Raw genomic sequence first — 23,237 nt, forward strand, 5'->3', positions numbered from 1 at the left:
CACAGTTAGGTAGTTAGCACAGTCATGGTCAGGGACAGCTGGTATGAATGGGCTGACGGGGCTAAGCTCTCCCTACCCTTTTGAATTAAAAAAAAATTTATTGCAGCTGTCGACTTACACACGCGGCTGCAGCTTTTTGGCTACAGCCCACACACATCAACAACAACAGGACCTAGTTCATTCTGTTTTAAGCCGGGGAGATGCGATTGGGGATGCTGCTCAGACCACGCCCTGCCACTACTCTGCAGTCAAAAACAGGCTCACTGCTGCAGCCACTAAGAGTGAATAGTATTAAACTCTCACTAATTTAATAATCCACAAGTTTCTGGATTTCTTTTTTTATAAGACTAAGACTGTACTTAATTTTTCCATGTTTGGCAATGTTCACATTCTGTTTAACTTGCTTTTTTGAAGAAGTGGTGCAGATTACTGAAGGATTCATTGTGAATGAGTTTATTAGCTAAATAAAATTGCAGCAAGGCTTTTCTGTCATTGTACCACTGCGCTAGACCGAGGTCGCCTACTGCAAATCAGAACAAAGAGCGCGACTGCCACCTACAATCCAAGATGGCTACGTTAGTGTTTATCTACAGGACGAGAGAGTCGTTTGAGAGACAGCTCATTACTTTATTTGTCACAAAGTAGTGCGCAAATTAAGGTCTTCCAGAGGAGAAACACATAAACAGCAATAGCTCTTTTCTGACCACCCACACACATTTTATTTATTTGGTTTGTTTTCTTTCTGTTACTTATTCTTAATTTGATGCCAAGGAAATATTTATTATAACAGTTTTTTAAAGTGCTCGTTACACAATCTTGGAACACTTAGCCAGTACAAAATTGTTACAGTAGATAAACAATTGCCAGTGTCATTAATACTTATGATCTTTTTCACCAGTTATGCATTGGGAGCCAACAAGGCCTATATATTCAAACAGCTGAACTGAATATACATATGCATACTGCCATTACTGCAAAGTTCTAAAATATAGCATTTCTCCTGGAAGAAAGAAGAATGGATCATTATATCACACACAATGCTTTTACACACGTACATATATAAAGTCTAATTTCTCTTCTGATGTTTTCCCATCTTCTACAAAGCAGCCTGCCTGCTACGTATGCAGATAGGAATGTCAGAGTCTAGATGTTACATGTAAAAATGTATCACATACAAATCTGAGTAAGCAAGGCAACAATGTGGGCTGTGTGCATGTGTATATATATTTTTTTATTTTTGTAGAAGAGGGAAGAGAAAAAAAAAAGGAAAAGTGGAGATGGAAAGGGAGCATACTGAATGTGTGAGTACGAGCATGTGCACTGTCAGTTCCCCAATGAAAACATGGCATTACCCCAAAAGACGTGGTTTCTCTGATGTTGACAGCCAGCTTTTACACTGATGCTGCTTCTCCAGAAAGGCTGAATAAAAAATATTCCCGCAGTAACTGTACATCATTTATCATCATCACCTTTATTTACAGCCGGTAGCTTGACTGAGATTGATTTGAAGGACCGGAGCCCGACATAAGAAGATTTTAGCAAACTATATAAGAGGCAAAACAAGAAATCTGACCTAAATAGTTACAAATATTTTAGATGATCATAGTGCTGCATGTATTAATGTAAAGATTCTGTTTTTCCTTTTTGTGTGTGTCTTTTATGTAGATCTAATTTACGTGTCGTGCTGACTCGTGCCATATACTGACTCTGACAAAGATCACAAACAACTCCAATTACAACACAGCTGAACTTGTGCCTGGTTTCAGAATCACTTAATTTTAAAGGGTATGTATTTTCATATACTATGTCATTAAATGCACTTTGACAGAGTTGTTGCACAGCAGCTATGCAGCAGGTTTCCATAACCTTTACAGAGCTCTACATAACTTCTTTACTTTAACTTTAGCAGCATCATTTTTAGCCAAACACGTGTCAGGGACATGCATGTCAACAAATGGCAGACTTCCAAATGGATGCAAATCATGTTTAACTTCTGCTGAATATGAATTTAATTACAACATTCTTAGGTTATAGTTAGTGGTGTTCATTATGATGGAATATTTGGTAACATAGACCAAAATCTTTGAGCAACGTTTCCTGCACCTTTTTTAATCTATGCCACGAAGAATGGGGTTGCTATGAAGACAGGGTTCAAACCCAGCAAGCAAGATATAGCAGGTAGGTATAGACAGGTATAGCATGGTACACAAAGTTGAGGCACAGAAAAGCTGGAGTGGACTAAATAAAGATAATTAGAGATACAATTATCATGCTAAAAAAACTGAACAAGCAAGCATGCAAACAAACCTGAGGATCAAGGTCACTGTGGGATATAAGGAAATTAAGGTGAGAATCCGGAACTACAAAAATACTAATAAAAAACTAGAAACATTCAAGACTACAAGAATGAAATGATGCAAAGGTTTGGCAGGACGTGGATGCAAATGCAGGACTCACAAAAAAAAATAAACAAATAAAGACTTTTAAAAACCTAAATTATGCCAAAAGTCCATGAAGAAAACGCAAAATCCAAACTCCTCGAAGCACTTATGTAGCACACAAGAAGATTCTGTAAAAGGACAAAAGACTCAAGACACAGTTGAAAAAAATCAAGCATGTGAAAGAAGAGTCAGTGCCAGTAAATACACGAGAGGTATTAATATAAAACAGGAAGTAACATAACATCGATGTCATAAAAAGGCTGTGTGCGGCAGGCAGAATAGGACCCTAAAGCAGGCTGTAAGAAGGCCTTAACTCAAAAAACACAACTTTATTTGCTGAATGAAAAAACAATACAAAACTAAACTGGGCAACCTAAGACTGAACACAAGGGGAAACACAGGGAGACTCAAACAGCCACGAGTGAGACGCTGACATAAATACACAGAAGGATAATGAGGGAAGTGAGAACACACGGGGAACACAGCTGACACTAATTAACATAACACCACAGGGGAAGCAAAACTAAACACACCAAACATGGAAAACAAGACTTTCACAATAAAACAGGAAACGATGGAACATGGCACAGGACTGGAGGAAAGGCAGATGAGAGGGAGCGAGGGAACACGAGGGAGAGAGGAGACGAGAGAGACATGACAGACTGGGGAAACATGGATAAACATGACAGGCAGGGGGGAACAGAACGAAACACGAGGAGGGAGACAAGAGACAAGAACTCACACAACATATATAAACACAGGCACACAGAGGCCAAAAAAACAAGGGGAAAATACTAAATAAACAGGGAATATAAGAAACTCAACAGATCAACTAAGACTGCTACTGAATCTGAACACCAGAAACTCACAAACACTGGATCAAAAGGACCCAGGACCATGACAATCGAAACACTTAACATAGACTTGACAAAGTTAAGAGATGAGGATACCGAGGAGGTAAGACTAATTTGGAATACAAAGAAACAGATATTGATAGCTCATTAAAAAAAAAAATCTTGAAAAAAGTATGAGCATAGAGGCATACTAGGATTTCACCTGCCACTGGTTATGATGACCCCAGCTATCAACAGTTTTTTCAAGTTTAAAAATACTCAAGAGCCCTAAGATTTAAGTGAATTGTCTTCTCTTGCTGATGAGCAGTGTTGGGACTAACGCGTTATTAAGTAACGCGTTACAGTAACTACGTTATTATTGTGGTAACGAGCATGGTAACTAGTTATTATGCCAAAACCAGGAACGTATTACTCGTTACTGGGATTTAGATAGGCTCGTTACTCGTTACTTCGTGTGGTGGCTATCGCGGAGCTTCGACAGATTCAGTAACATTAGCAAGTGGTGGAGGCCAGCAGGTGGATAAGAGAAAGTGGAGGCAAGAGGAGAGACCCGAAGCGGCCACCTGTCCGAGTGTCAGGTGAACTGAACTTCAGGTAAGAAGTTATGACCTGCAGTCTATCTGGGTCAGATATAAACCAAGTTTAGGTGGAGTTTATTTTCGTTATGCTGACTTTTTCGTACTGTGTGCTAGCTAGCATGTCGGAGTTTCTATACAGCTGTGTGGGTGCTATGTTACTGATGTTGAACTTTATTTTGTTCATAAGATTAATTATTAGAGTTGCCAACCGTCCCCTAAAAAACGGAATCGTCTCGTATCCATCACCCACTTCGCGCAAGAAAGAGGAAACCAGCGGATGTCACGTTAAACAAGAGCAGCACGTTTAAGCTTGATCAGCTGTTGTTAGAATTTATTTAATATTAATTTCTAGTATCAGCTGATGTTTGCTGGAGCCACAGCTGTAAAAGCTGCTGGTATGATGTCGGTTTGGATATGTGGTGAGAGGGAAACATGAAGATGAAACCAGGAGATGTCCTTACTGAATCATCAGAGCTGAACAGGTGATGGAGAAACAGGTTTACCTTTTAGGTCACATGAATGAGTTGAAGTTATGAACTGTTTCTGAGAGACAAATAACACCAGGATCCTTTTCTACGTAGCTGACAGCTGGTAACTGTGCAGGGGCGGGTCTAGCAAAGTGTTGCCAGGGGGCCAGGTAGGGCATTAACAGGGAAAGGGGGGCACAAAGAAATACTTTTCATTCTTATTCTCATTTAAAATATCTAGCTTTTATTAAATAATTATCTGAGTCTTACAACAAACAATTGATAGATTGATACATATATACCATCAAGACAGTGTACATCACTGTCACAACAGTGTTTGTTTTCACTCAAAGGCTTTATCATTTTTCCTATAATGGTGGGCCGGTCTCTAGTCAAAATGATTTTTTTGTCCCAGTCCAGCCCTGGATGCAGCTCATCTGCAGTCTGGTGTTACCTACATCTTCCTATTCAGAAGGCAGAATTTCTGAGTTCTGAGTACAATCAAAAGCACCACGACTGCAGTTTTTGTGTTGGATGTAAAAAGCGCACATGACGCTGTGACGTAGGCTAGAATCATGGCGGCAGTCGACAATGGTCCAGGCGTGGGATTTCTCTCGTGAAAGTATGCACATTATTTTTTCCTTTCTATTGGTAGGTGGCACAGTGCACTTGTGGCAAGTAAGCAAGCTAGAAGACTGGCAATCTTGCTGGGTATCCAGTTACGGAAGCAACACATTAACAAGAGAAGTCTGAGTAAAACCAAAGTTACTTTCCCTAGTAACTAGTTACTTTTAAAGTAACGAGTAACTTGAAGTAACTGAGTTACTTTTGATGGAAGTAACTAGTAATGTAACTAAGTTACTAATTTAAAGTAACTTACCCAACACTGCTGATGAGTCATGGGAAATCCGAAGCATGCTAGTTATCCTTTAGCATCACACAGGAGAGAAAATTACATGTTAGGGTTAAATTGTCACACTTGACACTGCATGTTCCACATCTCGGTGACAAAGCTGAAATAATGCACACCCAATTCTTCTTTGTATTTGTGAATCTCATAAATTGCGTTATCCATCATAACAGGTACATCTATATAGATTATTACAAATTACAGAATTCAATCTTCCAGAAAGGTTAGGGTAATTATCTTTCTTTTGTTTTGCATTCAGAATTATGCAGGCAGTTTACTCAGTACTAAAAACCTCGACTGCACTTACTTTCCTTAGAGTTTCTCTCTTGTTTAACTGTTTGGAGCAGTACAGAAACAGTGCTATCTTTGCCTCCTCCAGCGGACACAGCACCACTATAGACAGACAGGCACATGGCCCCTCATTAGCAGCTGCAAAACAAAAGCTAACACCCTGGTATTTATGAGGAATTTAGTGAGGTCACTAAAGTTCGATTTCAACAACACTTAGTTTTAAACAGTTAGCATAAATGTTGACCTGGCTAACATGCACTTAAATGTTAGCATTCAACTATTAGCACTTACCCAATAGCCACATTAGCTGTCTCTTAAGTTGTCACTAGGGTAGCAGATGGCAACTGTGGCTAAAACAGTAACATTAATATAGGAAGTGGGCAACAAACTTCACATGTTCTGCTCTTACAGGAAGTGATAATTTAAAAGTTGCTTGTATCTAAAAGTAATATGTTTCTCTTAAAGTCCCAGAATGAAGATAAGAAAAGTCTAGCACTTTACTTTCCTACGCAAACAATACTTACAGTATTTCAACATTTAGCAAAACTATTCAAGCATAAATGTTTGAGTTTCACTTACCATTGTTAGTTGTGATAATATAAAAGTAGGAGTGAGAGTAGGTGGGGGGATGAATTCCAGTTTAGAGTGATCTGGGCCACTGCTGATTGGTCAGATGCAATGGAAGCATTTTCGCTAACTGACTGGGATAAATCCATGTTTTAATGACTTCATGGAGAGGGATGTCAGCTTTAAGTTACCATATATGGTTCCTCGTCGTATAAATGGTTATGGAAGAATATAGATGTTTAAACTTTTTTGAAAATAAGTCCCACTAGCTAAACAGAAGGCACAGGGTTCACCGCCACTGAAAATAATGGACAGCAGTAATTGTGGCTGTAAAAAATGGTCTTATCTCAGTATGTGTTTGTCTTTAAAGGGCTGACAGAAATTGGTTTTTGGTTGTTTTGGCTAATTTTTCTCACCAGCAGTGTCCGTTCCCAGATAATTCAGTTTGGATCAAAGTGGAAATACAATTCCAATTTAAAATTCCAATTTAAGTTTGACATTTTCGTACCACATGTAATTCTCGTGCTTGCCATTCTCTACTGTAATGACTTAATGTTATTGTTGTACAATATATGTAACATTTCAACTATATCATAATTAAGGGACAACTGAAGAAACGCAAGCTCTCATCAAGTGGTGGGCGGTAAACGAGAGCTTTTTTACTGGGAGGAGAAATTCTTTAAAGAATGGATGGGAGTATGTAATGATTTGAGTGCTTGTATTATTGCCTGTGTGTATTGGAGGCACACTGGGAGTCTCCATCTATTTTTTATATTTTACTGAAGTGGCAATGTGTCGCCTTTTGTTGCTTATTTAATTATTTGTATTTCCTCAGGGACTTAGTTGACTGTTCGGGCCTGGTCATAACAGCCAAACAGCCCAAAAACAAATGAAATCACTTTCATTTTCCTGCCTGCTTCCTTTTTTTTGTTTTAATGGATTCACTTTAGTTTCCCAGGCTTTACATGTAAACCATTCTTGTTTTACACAAAATTGGGTTTGAGACTAAATACTTTAATCATGGTAATATTGTAATTAAAACATTTGGTCCCCACTTCCCAACAAAGGGGTAGTTACAGACATCAAGCAGGTACTAGTGCAGTAAACCTGGCTCAGACGCAGTTTACTGACAGCCCCCTGTCAGCACTTACGTCCAAGTCTTCCCTCCAAGTCTCTTGGAGAACATCATGGGAGCAGATGATGCTGCAGCAAGCCCCCACAACTTCGGAAGCAGAGGCTGGATCTCAAGTGCTCACAGGAAGATTGATTGCCAGCATGTTTTAAGGATGCCTTAGGTACCCTCAATGATGTTTCTGGCCTTTGTGTGATGTCTATCGAATCTTTCTTCTATGTGATCTGTAAAAAAATACATAATTGAGCCAAGAGTCACATACATTTATTCTGTGCTCAGGAAGATTTTGGGGAGGGATAATAACTAGGAGAATAATATTGCTTTTGTTCTCATAAAGTTCCACACACTCCCACACTATTCGAGTGCTCATAGGAAGATGGATCGCCAGCAATGTTTTAAGCATGTCTAGGGTGAGCGCAGTGATGTTTCTGGGCTTTCAGTGATGTCTGTTGAACACTTCTTTGACGTATTAAAAAAAGGAAGCAAAGAAAATAAAAAGTAACTTCCAAAAAAAAGTTCTTTATTTGTACTGTATTTAAATATTACTACTAACAACGGCAGGAAATTACAGTAATATTATGGGTAAAGGAGAAAAAAAAACCTTTAATCAATTAATTTAGCTTCACAGTGTATTTTGGCATTAAATAACTGTCCTGTTATGCTTTAGCTGAAACTTGATGTTAAAATGTTTCATAATAACAGCCTAGTGTGTTTTGCCACAGGCTGATGATATGGGGTCATCTTTGAGTCTGGGTACTGCAGGCATGGGTATCCTCCACATCCTGAGAGGAATAAGCCTGCTGGTGGATACACGGCCTGTTTGTACATCGCTGAATGCCGAGGGACAAGTGCATCTTGCACAGATCCTGAATTGCAAAGGTAAACATAAAGAAATGCACCTCTGGCTTCACAAATACCCTGCAGTATAAGGTGAAAAGTTTCATAATCGTATATATTTTTATGTAACATGAAAATGTCATATCTGCTCTGGGAGCATCATCCGTTTATGTTGATCCAAAATCTAGACAAGTCCAGGCATGTGTGAGAGCAAGAGCAGTGTGTTTTTTGGACATGTCTCAGTGTTAGAAATACTACTATTATCAGCTGCCTTATTGTAGCTGACAAGGTGATATCCACTAAAAACGTCTTCACCGAATGTCTCATCCTCCATTTTATACATAAATACAAAGATCTTTGTTCATTAGATATGTAGCTGACTTTCCCGTTGTTAGGCAGCTCATCCAAGGCAAGTCCTACTAGAGAAGTACACAAGAATATTATAAATAAACAACAACACACATCTAATCGAAAATGTAATATTCCCTCTTAATGCCCTGCAGCTAGTCAGAATAAATGCAAATGAGGGGAAAATCTGCATTATAATAATAATAATGAGAGCTTTTTAATTTTTATTTTTAACCAAAACCACAGAAAAAACATCAGTAATGATCTTTTGTGTTAAAGGCATTAAATACTTTTAAATAATAGAAAGGCAACTATAACAGGTAGAGTGAAACTATGCAAAGCTCCAACTTTATTATGGAGTAATAACAGCAACATATAGAATTATCTAGAGCGCTTTCTTGCTTGATGCCAAGCACAGCTGCACGTTGATTGAGAAGCTCTCCTACTGGGCGTGATACAACCAGAAGGAAAGAATATTTATTTCTAGTTGGCGAGTGGTTCCTGGAAGTTGTTGGTTTCTTAGTTTTTTGCACACTTACGGGTGCAGATCATCAGACTAATTTTAATAACAGACAAAGGTAAGCTGAGTAAATACAAATGTCAATGTGTACATTACTGTGAAGGAATATTGGCCCACAGGTTTTTGCAGGATTGTTTTAATTCTGTCATGCTCTAAACTGGTTAAACTGATTCATGATCAGTTTAACTTTTCTTATCCACTAATTTTTTCCTCGGTTATAAATTTTGAAATGCAACCACTGTCAAATACTATCAAAATGTTGCAATTTTATACCCTTAAAAAGCATCCAGCAACACTACAGTCTTTTAGTCTTGTTTAAAAACTTGTCACACATCAATCACGCTGATGTTGGAAGGTTTTCATATGTTTTGGCTCACAGCAGGGTCCGAGTTAACATTTGAGATCTACTGGGTTAAAGAGAATTTCTATTCCCTCATGTCTCGACTGAGCTCTGGATACAGAGACGTTCTGCGTCTGGAAGGGAAGGACCCAGCTGTTGTCCGTGGAGCGCCGGATCGCTGTCATTACTCTGGCTTCTTAGACAGCAGATCAGCAGTTTGTATCTGGACTCTCTCATACCTCTCTAAGGTATTTCTGACCTTTTGGCAGCACGCTTAAAACTTTAAGACAAGGGCCTTATTGACTGTCAGCAATGATTTATGTTAGTAACGACTGAGGGCGGGAGGAGAGTGAATAAGAGTCATGGAAAGAAGGTAACAGAGCAAAAACAAGCAAACTGGCAACAACTACCATCTTTTAGTTTATGTACAAAAATTCACACACGGAGGGCAAGATGGAATGGATTACAGCAAAGTTACTTGTTGCTTGTTGTTTTTTGATTTGATCTACAAACCTTGTGGCCAGTGGATTGGAGTGTTTTCTTATTACCCTTCATTTGAAAAGGCCAACTCAAAGGGTGCCTAAGTTACTAATTACAGTAGTTTAGTTATGGTGTTAAATGTTGCAATTATACCAATGACATTTCCCTGAAATAACACACTATCAGCCATTTAAGACCTGCAGAAAACTTAAAAACACCTTGTTTGCTCTGTCACCTCTAACATGATTTCAGATTTTGCAGTCTTCCTGCTTTTCTTGCCCACTGCACATATCTATGCTTCTGTGCATTTCAGTTCACCACAAATATATATATTTCTCTACTCCTTAGATGTTGTGACTGTTGCAACATACCACACATCAGGGCTTTTCTTAGATGTCTTTTCTTAATTTCAGAATACAAGATGTCAGGAATTCAGAAACAAGTTTTTTAGGCAATACAATTGTAGGCACAACAGATACTGTTAGACTTTTCAAGCTCTTTATTTTTCCAGTTTTTCTCAAGATCTTTAGCCTGCTTTTCAAAACAAGAGTACACCTTTCCATCCAGATTTAGTGTAAATACAAGGATACAGGAAAAAGAAATGTTGAATTAATATTAATGAATTAATATCCATCTACCGCTGTGGTCAAAGTATTAGGACATGGTTGGTCAAGATAAACAGTTTCCCGATTGGGTGCCTGTAAATGGGTGCAGAAGTAGAGAGCATGAAACCATGGGTTAAAAAAGGGCAAGGCACATCCTTAAGAGTGAAATTTAGAAAAAAAAATAAAGAAATAAAGAAAAAATGGTATTGATGTTTTGCCCATTACTTTTTTTCTTTGGTCTATTGATTTGACAATGTTTTCATCTCCCGCTAGTTTTCATCTCTTCAGGGGAGCCACAGCTTCAGTGAATGCTTAAAACACAAGTCTCCCTTAAATTGAAAAATGCCCACAAAGACGGGCAGATCATGACCATTTTATGCCAGTCCTTTTAATGATCGTACACACACAGACAAGTGGTCTCTCCTCAGGGTGAAAGCGTCCAAAGTCTGAGGCTAGACTCTGACCTCGGACTTTCAGTCTTTTGATCATCACCTGCTTATATGCAGGATTGGGTGACTAGAAGAATATACTGACTCTCTGCAAGGGACAGACTCAATCGGAAGTTGTCTTTAGGGACCAGTGTTATTAACGGGATTTCTATCATTTCAGTTTGCTAATTCAGTTGCCTCCTTAATAACGTATTCGATAAATAACTTGTAAAGCACAACAGATCAGCAACTTTTTTAAAATTCTTGAAAGAACATTAATAATCTCAAGGTTAGAATTTTTTTCAGTAAAGCGTGTCACTATGTTTAAAGTAATTTAATGCACCATAAAGAAAGGCACTAACGCAGTTAGCAGTGTTAACCACTGCTCCAGATGAAGTCAGATGAACTCTATGAAGTGTTGCTGACTTCAGATGTGCTACTAAAACAGTATGGCCCCTGATCTGTTCAGTGCCACATTGAACTCAGTGGTAAAAGCCACTTTAGATTTAAGTGAAGTGTGACTGACTTACAGATTGTCAGCTTTTAATTCAAATTGTTTAACAAAAGTATTGTATTAACTTTTTAGGAATTACATCCATTTTTATACAGCATACACCCCCCCCGTCTACAGGGCACAAAGTAAGTGGATAATTAACTGATGATTGTTTCATGGCCAAATGAGGCCTCTCCCCTTGTTATTTTATAACAGCATAAGCAGAGAGAAGATCTGCAGTTGATTGAAATTGTTTACTTTAGAAGCAGAATAGCTATCCCTTTATTATTTAATAGCTTTTCAACTGAATTGTCGATTTAGTTCAAAAGAGAGGTCAATGCACCTGAGGGAAGCTGGAAAAAAACAGAGAAATGGCAAAAAATTGTCTCTAAATCAACAATCTGGTACATTCTTAAGGAGGCGTCCACTGACCAGCTCAGCAATGCAAAAGTCTGAAAAATTTGTGCCATTTTCTAATACAAATTGTTCTGACTGTAAATGAAATACAGGCATACTTACTATGCACATGGTAAGACAGACTTACCATGTGTAGTCTTGAATTTACAAAGGTTTTTCATCATAATACCTCAGGGAAATTAATATCAAGCACCACACAAAAGCATTGCTATACTCTACAGTTTGCTATGATCAAAGAACAAAAGATAAGGAAAATAAATAACTGAGATATTACTGACTAGCATGAACTGTATGGAATGACAGTTAAAGGGGATGCTGTGGACAAGTATCTTCCCGTGTGTTTTATGTCTCAAACACACCTTTTTTATGTCAGCTGCTAACGCTCCCATTGTTTGCCTCTTGTCTGAATTGATGTTTTTCATTTCTTTTAATCCTTTTTATTTTCCGACTCTATCCTATTCGCCTTTTCTTCCTTTTTTGCCATCTTTGTCTCCATTGAGATTTCACTTCTCTCGCCATGTTCACTTCATTCTGTGTGCTGATTGTTTCTACACTGAACCTTATCTGAAACTCCCTGCAGGATTGGTGCTGGGTAGAAGTGCACACACACACACACACACACACACACATATCCAACTCCTTTCTTTCTTACTACATACAGCTATTAAAACAAAAACAAACTGAACAAACTGTCATGAAGCAACACACAAATGGCTTAGCAGAATTTCCTCTCTTGGTTTAGAAGAATTGAAATGTCACTGCAGTCATGATCACAAATCAATAAACCATTCTCACCGCTGCCATTTTAGTGTGTGTGTGTTTGTACATGCTTTCAGGCCAAAACTCGTGAAAATTTGGACATACCTCCCCAGTTCTGTTTTCATTCAGTGTGTTTTAATCCCCTTAAACATCCCTAAAGGATGAGATGAACTTCACTGATCTCCAGGAAAAGAAAAGAAAACTTTGGCAGAAAAAGAAGATCTAAAAACAAGAAGCTTGTGCTCTCTGCAGTATTTACCTTAAAGGGAGTAGGTAGGCATTAGATAATATGTATTGATTTTTACATAACTGTACCTGATTAACTCAAATGTATTGTATAATATTATCCTACGACATCTCTAACTAACTAACTAGACAGCTCATTCTCTTGATAATACCTTAATGGACCTTGGCGAAGAGGTCAGAGGGCCAAAATAATATGATATTTAGATTCTCCATATATCATTCCCGTATGCCATGTCAATAAAAACAATCACAGTATGAAACAGTTTAAACGCTCAATATAACATTATTATGACTTTGACCTTCAGATCAGTCTATTGGCACTGAAAGACATGTCAGAGGTTAAATGGGACATATATGTGATATTTTAAATCTTTTATAGGATACTTTCTATGTGCCTATATGTATATGTATTTCTATATGTTGACAATACACACCACACTTGTAAAAATCATAGTTTCTAAGTTAAAAGGCTTTTTGTCAATAATCGACCAATTAATCATTAAGTTGCCCTTGAAGACCTTGGTGAGTTGTTAACATGACCCCAGAAAGACACGCATGCACGCAAACACTACCAAAAACATAATCTCCTTTGTGGAGGTAAAGAAATATGAAAATATCTTCCCTTTTTTCTGCAGTGGGTTAAAAAAACCTTTGGCTATGTGCTTTTCTACTTCACCTCACATATATTGTAGGCTGGATCCATTCATAAAAGGTTGCTGGTATTTTATAGAGCCGTCTATTGTTTGTCCAGTGTTGGTGCATAAGTCCAGTGTGTATAAGACAACAATCTGTTGTCCAGTTTGCAGTAATATATATTATAGTTACATAGAACATGACATATATTGATTTGGCTGTAATATAGAGAATATTAAGCTATTTATTGATGTCAGCACAGTGTGTTTGCTACTGGCATTAGTCCCACATATCCAGCAATATTCATTAAAAAAATAAGCATTTCAAAAATTAGAGCCCAACCAAATTCTTAGTGGACCAATGATATTTGCTGATATTATGTATTACCCAATCTATTTGTATTGCCATTCATAACACCAAGTCCATTTTAATTTAAAAAGTAAAAGAGAAACACCATTCAGTTGTGTTTTAAGTGCTGAAGTTGGCTAGTTTGCCCACCAGAGGGAGCTCTGCAAAACATGTTCGAAATGCCACAAACAGAGAAACCAGCTGATCCGAGCAGAGCCTAACATGTGAATGAAAGGCTACACATAAACAGGAAAATGTCGTTATGATTTGTGAGTCTGGAAGAAAAAACATCTTTTATTCGATGTAGTACGGTATTGTGTTTTTAAATCTAAATATTAATATTGGTCTTGGAAGTCAGCTTCTGACCTCTATTTTTTTCATCTGTAGTGTGTCCAGTCATCTTCTCATTGCCAACAGGTCAGATTATAATTAAAAAAAGAATTCTGAGAATTCAGAAAGATTGGTAATGATATGGTGAAAATGTGCAGAGGGATATGTGGATCACGATAGAAATCTGATTCATTCACAATTAATCCACGCTGACTTTGCTACGATTTCCTCCCTAAATATGGGATCCTCTTAGTTTCCACATGCTGAAGCACTTTGTGAATTAAGTACTTAGTTTTGGATTTTCCTTTGATCAGTGCTACAGACTGGTATCCTCCTCAATCTCCTGCTGGCTGAGTTCAATGTGTCACTGAACTCCAACATAGCAACGAACACCCTAATTTCCCTAGGGAGTGTTTCGCGTGCCCCAGTAATGGTGCATTGCCTTTTGTAAGGCCTAAGTGAAAGCATGAATAATTCTGGCACTATATTACACTTGATATGTTGTTGGAAAAGGCACGGAAGGTGATACGGGCAATGCAGGGCAGAATAAATTTATTAGTTATGCCACCTCAGCAGGGATCTTCTGCTGCAGCCGTTGAGATGCTCTTAATGGTTACTTTTTTTTCAGCACAGCTTTGTATATTTAAAAACTTGATGGCAACAATAGACAAAAGTAACCAACATTAAAGAGTTCTTCCTGTATAATTATTTTTGAAATAACCAATGATATGAAATAAGAAAAATGACAATGCTAGTAGTAAAATAGTTTTAAAACCATTTTTGCTAATTGGGGTTGACTCAAACATAATAATTTCTTGTTAATCAAAGATTAAAAATTAACATAAAAATGCATTTTACTGTACAATGACCAGTAATATACTGCTGTGCCCCCCGTCCTCCGCACAGGCCCATTCTAAGCCATGGGAAAGTCTTCCATTCCAGCTGCTCCAGCTCCGTTTCCTCTTGGCTGGATGTCCTGAGCAGTGTCTGCTGCTTGTTCATCAGCATTTAAAAATGATTGATGGTTCCCATATCCTGTGAGATCAAGTCACTCTGGCCGATGTCAGACTTTTATATTTGGGAAAATGGTCTAGACGCTTTTCTGTCCGTGCACTTAAGATATAAGACCTGACATGCACTTAACTTTATGTACTGCAGACAAATAATAGTGAATAATTCCTGCAGAAGTTAGGTCTTAATAAATCAAACAATGTAAGTCTCTAATGCATTATCTTGTCATATTTGTGACACTATTTCATATGGTGGCCTCATCCGGCGGTAAGCTGAGAGATCAGAGATGAAGCCAGAAACCAGAACATTTTAGGGGAGTTCAGATAAAGTCAATGATATTTAAAAAAGTAGAAGGAATAAAAGAAACACCTCTGTGAATGCTGCAGTGCAGTTCAATAATACCACAAATCACACCTTCAATAAGCTCTATGGACACCTCTGTCATAGAGTTTCAGCAATAAATGCCCATTATAATATACAGTACAGGCACTAGCTATTTGTTCAGTGCACCTGCTCAATTACTCTTTAACTTATATATCTAATCAGCCAATCACATGGCAGAAACTCAAAGCATTTAGGCACGTAGACATGGTTGAGACAACCTACTGAAGTTCAAACTGAGCATCAGAATGGGGAGGAAAACTGATTTAAGTGACCTTAAATGGGCTTGGATGTAGTTGCCAGTGTGAGCATTGCCTAATTTCTAATTTTGGCATATAACTGTCTCCAGAGTAGCCCTGTGACACACTGGAGATCTTGGTTGCACCCCACCTCTCGCCCTATGGTAGCTGGGATAAGCTCCAGCCGCCCCATGACCCTGATAAGGATAAGCGGTAGAGGATGGAAGGATTAATGGATGGACAATCTGGGGGTTAATGGTCCAAAAAAGTGAAAATATCCAGTGAGTGACAGTTTTCTGGGAGAAAATTCCTTGTTGATGTCAGAAGACAATGATCAGACTCCTTCAGGCTGATAGGATGTAACTCAAATAACCACTCATTGCAAACAAGGTATGCAGAAGAACATCTCAGGATGCACAACATGTTGAACCTTGAAGCAGATGAGCTACAGTAGCAGAAAACCACGCCACATGGTCCTTCTGCCAGCTGAAAACAGGAAACTGAGGCTACACAAGCTCACCAAAATTAGACAAGAGAAGATTGGAAAAAGCTGCCTGGTCTTATAAGTAAAAATTTAAACAAGGATCCACAGTGCTTTGTATCAGTGGTTTAGGCTGGTGGTTTAAGTTTGTGGTTGACTTTTCTCTGCACTCTTTGGGTCCCTTGATCATCATTTAAACTGTCTTCATGACCACAGTGTATCCATCTCCAGAAGGACACACAGATGTACACTTTGGGATGTAATGAGATTTGTGCAGCCAACAAATGTTCAGCAATTGTGTGATGCCATCATGTAAATAGGGAAAGAAAATCTCAGAGAAATGTTCCCAGCACCTTGTTGAACCTATGCCATGAAGGATTAAGGCAATTCCGAAGGCACAAAAAGGGCCATACTCAGTATTGGCAAGGCATATTTAACAAAGTAGCCAATGAGTGCAGATAAAATGTATAAAACCGCATTTGTGCTTTATTCATTAGTGGTTAATAAACCACCAGCTATGTATAACAGTCCAGGTAGATGGCAGAAAAACAAATTACTTGGCACTTCCTAACCAAGTCACAGACACAGCTAAAAGAACCAGCAGGCAGCACAAACAAAACAACAACACACACAGACAAAGGCAAGAAATATTAATTGTTAAAAGAAGTCTACTTAAAACAACTAAGGGATTGGCAATGTGGCCAAATTACCACACATGAACACATCTGGCAGGAGCAGCTATATCTTCCACTTGCATGAACATCTGTATACTTGTTCTTCCCAATTAAGCAAAAGTTTACATAAACAATGTACTGTATGCCTCAAAGCTAGCTTCAATTCACTTAAAATTAATGCCAACAACAGCAGTCAGACAGAACAGACAGAAGCTGGAGAAATATGTCCGTCGTGTGTGTTTCATCCGACAAACAAAGCTTGAAGTCCCTGTCCTGTCATTTGTGCATTAGACACAAACAACGTCAGCAAGAGGTTTTAGGGCTAAATTAGCAGCTATGAATTGTGCAGGTAGTCTTTTCATTTAGAAACAAGCCACAGAACTGTGGCTTTGAATTGTTTTTCACTTTGAATTATTTAGAAAACCTTAAGGTTAGCTAACTCTCTTTGAATAAGCTAGCTAGTCTCACGCACCTTTTGTGACCTTTCATGTATGACAAGTTTCTGCAGACTTGTTTTGCATTTTGCAAGATTCACCCAAACACTACAAATAAGGCTGAAATATAGTGATTAGAGCAAACATCTGTAGGGAAGCAATTGCATCAGTTTGTTGCAACTCAATTTCTTTCTGTTGGTCTCTCGACGCTGGTTGAATGTCAGCGCTGCCAAACGTCTGCCCAGATGACTTTGGTGCACAGGTGGTATAGGAGTGACAGGTTCTGGATTCTCAGTCGACACAATTTGGCATAAATTAGTTTCTGTTATTTTTTATTTATCTTTTATGTATTTATTTTGAAAGTGAATAGGGTGAGTGGATGTAATGCATCAATCCTTTTGAACAAATGGCAACAAAACTATGGTAAAGAAGAGCTCTGTGCTTGTGTATTCAAAAACGTGGCTCTGTGAGTGAGATCTAAAAAAAAAGAGAGTAGACTCAAGAGAGGAGAAACAATCAATTAGGAAAGAAGAACAAGAATAATCTCTCTCTGAATGAGATCAGCGACTGCATGCACACACACTGAATGTGTAACACAATTGGAATTCATAACCAAAACTTGGAAAGAGTGATTCACATATGCTGCTAATACTTTCCCCCAGAGCAGTTCTCGCTTTAACACACACCTCACCAAACCTATTTTACCCCATAGTGAGAAAACTAATCATGTCCAACAACTATTCAGCTGTCAAGCTCTTCCTCTGGCAGTACCACAAATGTCGCCCTGTTCGTCTCTTATGTTCAGCCATCTGCTGGAAGTCCCTGAGTCACCTCAACACAGGATCATCACCTATTCTTCTCCTTTTAAATCAAACAGACTCCACTGAGGATTTTTCAGTGCAAACCTAATCCATCATCAATGCCTGACATCACTTCGCCGCATCAGAGCCAAAGAAATTCATCATCTTCACCTCTCTTCACACAAACAATGCAAAACTTTAATAGATTTGGCGGCCTAATATTGGAGACTATCCTATTCCAATGCATGTCAAAGTTTTTTGAAGTGCCTAGCCTCATCTCGCTGTTTTTGACTGCTGCTTCTTTTTAGATTCTTAACGTTGCCAGTGTGACATGCGCTCCTCTACAGACACCCAGAGTTGACAGCACAGATATGTTTCCGTGTCGAGCCCACGATACAGGATTCACGGTTTAGAAAAAAAAGGTGAGTTCTCAAAAAGTGAAACTGAGCTTGAGAACTACACCTACACTTTACGTTTACATTTTAAAGCAGTCATTTAGAATTTTGAAAATTATATCTGTCCATAATCTGTATTGTCTTGTAAACACATCATGTGTCCAAGTAAACAGGAAGTAGATTTCTGAGACTGCATCCACACTGGAAACAATTTTCTCGTTGTACATCTCCAATGGTGAGGGCTCAGATGTTGCTTGCAGACACTCCAGTTGCCTCCAGTTCATATGCCAATTAGGCACAGTCATCGGCTATCTATAGATTCCGAAAAAAAATTATTGGGATGGACTGGTTTCACAGTCATGTAGTAAACGTGGGTGTATCTTTGCATTTTCAAGCTAAAGCTAGGGAAACGGTCTTCCTAATTATCTCAATTTTAGGCATTCTTAAGGAGCGTTCTATAGTTGTGGGACATTTTTTGGCCCACCAATAAAGTGGATAATAATCTGTGCCCTAAACATACATTTGTTCTCTAAATGACACCTGTCCTGAGACAAGTTGTATGCTAATGCCATGGGCCGACCAAAGTTCAGTCCTCTTTCATATAATTCGTGTCATCCCAGTGTTTCCTGATTAGGCTGCGTCGCTCTCATTGATGCGACCCTGCAAACCATATTAGCAAAAAACAAAACAAAACCCCAAAATAAATTAATCACCAGGCTTCCTTATTTTAATTTATGCATTTGTTCTTGACTTTCACATAAACCTGTTAAAACATATAAAATATTATTAAACAACAATTCCTGAATATTTATTTTTCAGATGTATGGCATACTATACAAAAATGAGTCATATATTCCTTTGGCCCTGGTATCTTGTGCACGCTGTTTCTCTCATTTTAACCTTTTTACTATATAACAATATAAAATAATAATTTTTAATATCATAACCTTAAATGATTTTCTTGGCTTGCAAGGGTTTAATCTGTTTAATCTGTTTAATCTGTCTTTGTAATTATTTTATGAATATTACATTTGACCAAAGATAAAAACTTAAATTACCATTAAAAAAAACATGAGTGACTATTAAAAGCTACCGTGGGCAAAGTAGAAAGTTGGTTAAATTTATATAAGTCTTATCTGGCACTGAGACTGATTATCTTTAACTTAAAGGTCAAAGATTTGGTAAACGGTAGTTTTAAAATCTGCTTTGAGGTGCCAGAGTATTAATATTAGCAGTATAAATGCTCACAAATGGACCATATACACTAATCTTTTATTTTACAAATAGAATTGTGGATAGTAAAGCATAAGCATAGTGGTTTTAAAGAAAATATATCAAAAGTGTCAAATAAAACTGTAAAATACAAAACTATCCCCCAGGTCTTTACCAACACATTTTGTTTCATATAACTACTTGTTTCACATTAGAGAATTTTGGTTGAATATGTGTGATGTTTTTGTTCTTCCAACCATTTAACTTCCCCGTGCAAACTGTGTCACAACAATAACATTTAATAGACATTCAAGGAAAGAGTTTTGTTATTCGATTTTGTGCCCTGACAGTGTCTCTCGGCCCCCACAATTGAATTCTAAAGACTTTTTTTATTACAAGAAGTGAATTTCAATTCTGAGAAGTGACTGTAGAGTTATATAAAGATTTTAGCTGAACTGAATCAGCAAAGATACTGAAATACAATTTGAGTTTCAACTAAATTCAGTTTTTTACGTTTGCTTTTGGATGCTTTTATAAGGTGTTGTGAGTGCACTCACCACAAAATGGACCATTTTAGCCCCTTGCTAGGTGGTTGCCCGGCAACATGATAATATTAAAATATATAATGTATAATTGAGCTTTAATAGATATAAATATGATGTTATTATCATGAAATTAAAACAACTGGATGGACTGTTTGGTGTTGCAGCTGCAGAAAGTCAGAAAAAGTCATTTTCGAGTGTTGCTAGGTGGTTGCTAGGCAACCTGATGGCATTAAAACATATGTATGTAAGTTTTTATATAGGTTTTGTGAAAATAAATTACGTGTTGACATCAAATCAAAATGATGCAAAGCATTTGCAAATGTTAAAGATACTAATGCTAAAAACAGGCAATTTTGGTTCCTTGCTAGATGGTTGGCAATATGGTGATGTCATAATATCGGGGGCCTAATATGTACGTATATGCCAAGTTTGGTTGCTCAGCTCCTGATTGTGTAAAAGAAGCTTGCGTACAAAGAAACAAACCAACACACAGACAGAGATTTTGTGTATTATATAGTGCTGTCAGCGTTAATCTCGTTAAAATGACGTTAACGCCATAACCGCATTAACGCGGCAAATCTCCGTTAGCGAGTTAACGCGGATCGCTCCGTGCGAGGGCTGCACGTGTTAACTCGCTAACGGAGATTTGCCGCGTTAATGCAGTTATGGCGTTAACGTCATTTTAACGAGATTAACGCTGACAGCACTATATTATAGCAAGATTCTATTTCAAATGATTCAATGCCTGAAACTCAAATTTTTAGTGCACTTCTTCAAGTAAAACAATTCAAAACATTCAACTCTTAAATTTAACTGCAATTAGTCAAGTTGATTCAAATATTAAAGATTCAAATTCAGTATTTTTGCCCTCATATTTCAACCAACAGATCAGGTTTAGCAATGTGTGTCTTTCAAGAGACACAAATGTAAAGTGTGGAATAAAAATACATTTATTACAGAAACACTTGACATCAAACAGATAAGAGATGAGCATGTGTCTGAAGTTCCCAAGCCTGAAGTTAATCTGTCCACAAAGAGTTTTCTTTATAATAGCTCCCCTTCAAATAAGGACAAGCAGTGAACGTCTCTCAAACGACACCCAGAAAACAAGCAGCACTGTCCACGAAGCCTCCATAGCTGCAGAACAGACCACGCCAGTCAGCCTCCACCAGTCCTGACCTTTCCAGGCCTCTCTGTAGTATTAGCAACTCACTAAACAGAGGGAACAACTCTAGAAAGTCCAAATTAATTATGGCTGCCAGAGGGCTTTGGTACTCCATAAATGTAAGTTGCTGACATAATTGATTGTCTTTTCTCTTGGGAGCGCTGTCTCTGCCTGTCCCTGACTTGCTGTCTGCTCTCTTGGTACTTGCTGAGAATGACTGAAGGTCTTGTAGGCTAGCCAGAGCTATTGCTTTTTTGTTTTGATAGTTCAGGATGAATCACCCTCATCACCCTTCAGACAGGTGGCAACAGTCATGGCATCAGCTCATGAGTGCAATGCCACTTAGGCACCTGGGTAATTGGGATTTTTTGTTTGTTTGCTTTTGTTGTGCATTCAGGCGCAGAGAGCTTTATCAAAATGATGCAATTCTCACCCACGTTTATTAAATCAGCACCAACACTTTTCTCCTGGCTACAAGAGAATGCATCATCCCGTTGCAGGGTAGACGACTGTGTGACAGTCATACAGTATTAGAAAAGCATAAATATGTACAGTGTTTCCCCCAAGAAATGTGTTCTCGTACAGATTCATCATGACTCAGTTTGCACTGCCTGGAGCAAACCTGTGCCTGCTCACATCTTTTCTTTGACTTTATATGCAAAAGTGCTTTTCTTGAAATTCATCTCGCATTCACCATGAACATACCTTAAGGCTCTAAGAATCTCTTCTACCCGGTCTCGTGTGCTTCGCCCTGTCATGAGTGCAATGGATTTAATGGGCAAAGTCGTTTGGGGAGCATAGCTATGACCTGGATTCACACAATAATGGTTCTGTTACACAGAAAGGAGGACATGTGACATTCAAAGAAAGAAAAATATCAGTTTCAAATCCCTTTGCTTTCGTCTCAAGAGCTGAAAGTCTCAAACAGGGATGCACTGTAAACAGGTTTTTCTCTCACTGTGTTTTTCTTGTCTGCTTCTCAAGCATGACTATATACCTCTGAGTATGGATATGTGCGTGTGTATTTGTATTACTCGTGTCTTGGGGACTTTGGTGTGTTTACACAGTCACAAAAATTAGAAAATTGTTCCATTTTAAAGTGAAAACCTAGTTGGATCCTGGGGTGAAGTATAAGACGAGGTGTGGGAATATCTACGCCACATGTTCTCAAGTGATGGAAAGAAAACTGTGATTCTATGAATGCCTGGTTCTTGCTTTTTGCTACCTGAACTGACATATTGCCAGAGTGCATGGGTAAATTGCAATGTCAACCATTTCTATTGATGCCAATCTTCTCAGAAATGTGAGTTCATGTGTGTGAAAGTGTATAAAATGCATATGTGTGCCTTTTGGCACATTCGGTCCTCAGCAAAGATATTTGCACTATACGATCAGTGGGGTGTCCGATTGAATTCATTCTGCAGTGTGACAGCGACTCTAATAATGGTATAGCTCCCTTAACATCCTGATCTTGAAATCGTTAAGCCAGTGTGAGATAACATAAAGAGACAATGAGACATCCTAAAGCCACAGGAGAACTCTCGCAGGTAATTTGATTTTCTTTTTTCTGTCAACTGAAATTTTCATGAAGTTAATTGATAGAAACTGCTCACGAAATTGTTTCTGAAGTCATCCTCACTTCCCTTGTAGTGCCTGAAATTTTTTGCCTGCTACTGTGTGTTTGATGTTGTTTTATTTCGTCCTGCCCATACGTTTTTCTGTATTCTCGATACGCTGGTGTAGATGTCGTTGCGTATGTGTGTAAAGCTTACCCAAATGCATGCTGTCTCATCATGTTGTTGTGCTGCTCCTCCATATAGTGTTTGTGCTGAATAAATCAGCTAGGAGCAGGGAAGAAGTCAATGATCCCATCGCC

At 38.2% G+C, this 23,237-nt stretch overlaps 1 protein-coding gene across 2 annotated transcripts in view; it reads right to left on the minus strand.

Moving 5' to 3' along the window:
* The window catches only part of LOC116329825 (leucine-rich repeat-containing protein 51-like), a 148,249-nt gene extending 142,331 nt beyond the window's left edge, over nt 1-5,918 (minus strand). For both annotated transcript variants that reach the window (XM_039616805.1, XM_039616806.1), the window contains exons 1-3: nt 5,833-5,918; nt 5,558-5,643; nt 5,221-5,267 (exon numbers count right to left, since the gene is read on the minus strand). The gene's annotated coding sequence lies outside the window, so the exon portion shown is untranslated. The remainder of the gene's footprint in view (nt 1-5,220; nt 5,268-5,557; nt 5,644-5,832) is intronic.
* Nucleotides 5,919-23,237: the final 17,319 nt, after the last annotated feature.

Source organism: Oreochromis aureus, linkage group 8 (genome assembly GCF_013358895.1).
Source record: "Oreochromis aureus strain Israel breed Guangdong linkage group 8, ZZ_aureus, whole genome shotgun sequence".
NCBI lineage: Eukaryota > Metazoa > Chordata > Actinopteri > Cichliformes > Cichlidae > Oreochromis > Oreochromis aureus.